We start from the raw sequence: 4,107 nt of genomic DNA on the forward strand, positions 1-4,107 counted from the left end.
AGAAAAATTTAAATAAGGTGCAAAATTGCATAAATTGAGGAGCAATATGACATAGGAATATGCAAATCTAAATAAATGCAAAATGTGCATAAATAAAAGCAATGGCACATAGGGATAGGAAAATCTAAAAAAGATGCAGAAATGTAACAATCAACTTGGGGACATTTGGTCCCACGTCACACCTCATCTAATAAAAGCTCTATCACGATGGTGCACATGCAAGCCTTTACAACTTGTACCAAATTTCAATTCAGGATTGCGTTGACAACGAAGAGCCACCTAGAAAAATTCTTTGTTTCTGTTTGAGTTAAAAATGTTTTCATGGTGTACACCCAGTTTGGATACCAGCTGTCCAGAAGAGCACGTTTCATTGTATTTTCCTTCATTTCCAGTATAACGAGAATCACCACTGGAATTCACATGGAAAAAAAATTCAGTCTCTATCAACGCCATTAAATGCAATACACATATTAGATATAGGTGCACAATCTCTATCTTCTCATGTTGGCAGAAGCAGTAAAAATGATTTCAATTAATCTAATCCAATCTAGCACAAAATTAACACGCATGGCATCCATCAACATCATGGATTGGATAAATTTGCATGTATGGTTCCTCCCATATTCTGCTATTTCCCGCTATTTCATGACCCTTCACAGTTTAAAAAATTGATAGCTTCTGAAAATTGTAATATTAGCAGCCAATCAAATTTGAAATCAATTAATACAATCAAACAGAATAATATTAGCAACCAATCAAATTTGAAATGAATTAATACAATCAAACAGAATATGTAGCCCACATTCTGTCCAAATACGATTTCCAGGCTCTAGATTCATAAACCAAAGAAATTTTCCGGTCCAAAGGAGGCTCAGAAATTTGCCGATCCAAAGGAGGCTCTTTGAAAATGCTTCGATTGACCTTGTAAGAATGTTGATATACATTTGTTATTGCATTAAAAATGGCTGATTCGAACATGTGAATCCTCACTTTGGGGGTCATCATGTCTCTTACATATGCAAATGGCAACTGATCCTGAGGATCAAAGAAATCTAATTCATTGAATAACAGGCAAGAAAATAGCTTCATTGAAAGGGTGTGCTTTCTCAATATCAGTGCAGTATCAGCCACATCTGTAATGCCAACAACAACCCACAAAATCAAAAAATCATTTACAGAGAGAACCAACCTCAAAACAAATCTCAGATGCTATCCCACTAAAACTTCACCATAATTGAGCAAAGTTGAGTTCTCATACCACTTCTTGACGGAAGATTTTCAGAGCTCCAAGGTTGCAAGCCATTGGCACAGTAACTGTCCATTTGATACCTCACAGCTTCTTTGCTCCAATTTCTCCATATGACTTTAAAAACGGCTTCCTCCATGGTATGAGTATTGTAGGGATGCTTTCAGATAGCAATATCAACGTTGTGAGTTACATGGAGATTTTCCAAAATTTACAAAAGATCAAGAACAAGTTGTAGCTTGGCATCCTTCCAAATGTTGTAAACACAGTTTGAGAAAAGCCTGTGGGAAAGATAATTGGGTATGCGGCCATTCATTACAGATTCCTTGTATGGAAACTCCCTGACCAAAACAATGTGCCAAATTCCAATTCTATGAGACTCATTGGGCTTGATCTGGTATCTGGCAAGAAGTGTGAGAGTTGCATTGTCCATAAACATGAAGAAACAAATGTTTTCTATTGTGATTTTCTTAACATTCTTGGGTTTATTAATCTTTCATAGGCTCCAAATATAGTTGAAATTACCACACCCCCCTTGCACTATTCCATGACCTTCTTGTCTTCTTCAGACACAAGGAACCCTCGGGTACGATAATTGGCAAAACCACAAGGAAAATCAATCCCTTCAGAATAATTGAAATACCTTTTTCTTTCCTTCACATCCAGATTTCCACTGAAGGTCACTAGACCTGAAGTTGAATTGGGATTTTCAGTTCCTTTCATGTACGGTAGCCGAGGTCAAGAACAAGTTGTAGCTTGGCATCCTTCCAAATGTTGTAAACACAGTTTGAGAAAAGCCTGTGGGAAATATAATTGGGTATGCGGCCATTCATTACAGATTCCTTGTATGGAAACTCCCTGACCAAAACAATGTGCCAAATTCCAATTCTATGAGACTCATTGGGCTTGATCTGGTATCTGGCAAGAAGTGTGAGAGTTGCATTGTCCATAAACATGAAGAAACAAATGTTTTCTATTGTGATTTTCTTAACATTCTTGGGTTTATTAATCTTTCATAGGATCCAAATATAGTTGAAATTACCACACCCCCCTTGCATTGTTCCATGACCTTCTTGTCTTCTTCAGACACAAGGAACCCTCGGGTACGGTAATTGGCAAAACCACAAGGCAAATCAATCCCTTCATAATAATTGAAATACCTTTTTCTTTCCTTCACATCCAGATTTCCACTGAAGGTCACTGGACCTGAAGTTGAATTGGGGTTTTCAGTTCCTTTCATGTACGATAGCCGAAACATATGAGTATTACCACCTAAGTCACAACCTTGGACCCTGATTTGTTCAAGCGAGGAATATAGGGCCGATTCTAAATCCCTTTTCACTCGACCATTAGATTTAGTGGTTTTAATCGTACAAACCAAAGCTTCGAGTAAACTTCAAAAGAGACTGTAACCAACATTTTGTGAATTCATTATTTTTTATGGGGGAAATCGAAGGAAACAACTACAAGTATCCATTCTTTCAGAGTAGGTCAATGCAAGAAGTGTCATCAGTTTCAGGATAATTTATGCATTAACACAATTTCATGTAAATTTGTTATGGGATAGAATAGATGTTCCTAAACTGCAGGAGACATGATCATGTAAATACTCAGCAATATTTTGTGCCTATATCTCAAGTTAATCTAAGAATGTTGCCATGAACAACTATGTGGAATGCTACCTCTATCTGAGGAGAGGTAATATTTTATTTGGCTGAGGGCCCAAACATCGATTGGGAGGGATGCCCTCGCCACCTTCAAACCATACTGTTAAAACTACTAGAAATTGGATATGGAAATTGAAGCTGACACTCAGTGGAATTAGCTGGCATAGTTAGATCACAAATCCCTGGCCAAATTGTCAATGTATCCCTAGGATGATTCTGAAATGTCAAACCTTCAATGAAAAAGAAAGCTGAATTCTCAGTCCGTTCTAACTTCTACCAGACGCCTCTTCTCACTGTATGAAATACCAAGATTCATCTCTTATGATATTCAAAGCGTCAAGATGTTTCTTAACAATAGCTACTATCATTGCATCAGGGAAATAAAAATTGGACACTGTAATGCATACATAATAAAACAAAATCTTTGTTCCAAATCAGGGAAATGCTAGTTTTAGAAAGTAAAAAATATGTTGAGATGACCAAATGGTGGCAAAATGCCTCACAACGTTCCTCATGATGTGATACCAAAATTCTCTTCAATGCATCTCTCTTATCTATGACTCTTCAATGTGCCTCATCCCTCAATCAATTGTGACAACTAAATACACCTTGGTCCTCCTCACACTAGATTCACAATGTTGCTTTACTTACACAATGACGCATAATACAACATGATGTGAAATGCCAAATAATACCTAACAAATGTGTATTCTCCATGATGAAGTAGCTAATTTATAGATAAAAACTTACACTTTAAAACTGTTTTATAGTTTTTTGGAAGCATCATGAAATTGACATTGAAATAGTGAGAAAACATCATCAAGAATGCAAAAATTTAGGGCCCACGAACTTGAAAGCTTGTAGGTGATTATGTCAGATTGAGAAAGCTTGAATTGGAAACTCAATTTAAAATGTTACCAAATTCCATTCCTGGGTCTCAAAGCTCGCAAGTTCTCTATCCTTCATGATGGAGTAGCAATAATATTCGTTCTTCATGATGGAGTAGCTATTTTATAGATAAAAATTAAAACTTATAAAATTGTTTTGTAATTTTTTTTGGAACCATCATGAAATTGACATTGAAACAGTGAGAACACATTATCAAGAATGCAAAAATTTAGGGGCCATGAACTTGAAAGCTTGTGGGTGATTCCCGTCAGTTTGTATTGGAAACTCCATTTAAAAATGTTACCA

Source organism: Pinus tabuliformis, chromosome 6 (genome assembly GCF_031772625.1).
Source record: "Pinus tabuliformis cultivar Carrire ecotype Pingquan chromosome 6, CPIR1, whole genome shotgun sequence".
In the NCBI taxonomy this organism is placed as follows: Eukaryota; Viridiplantae; Streptophyta; class Pinopsida; order Pinales; family Pinaceae; genus Pinus; species Pinus tabuliformis.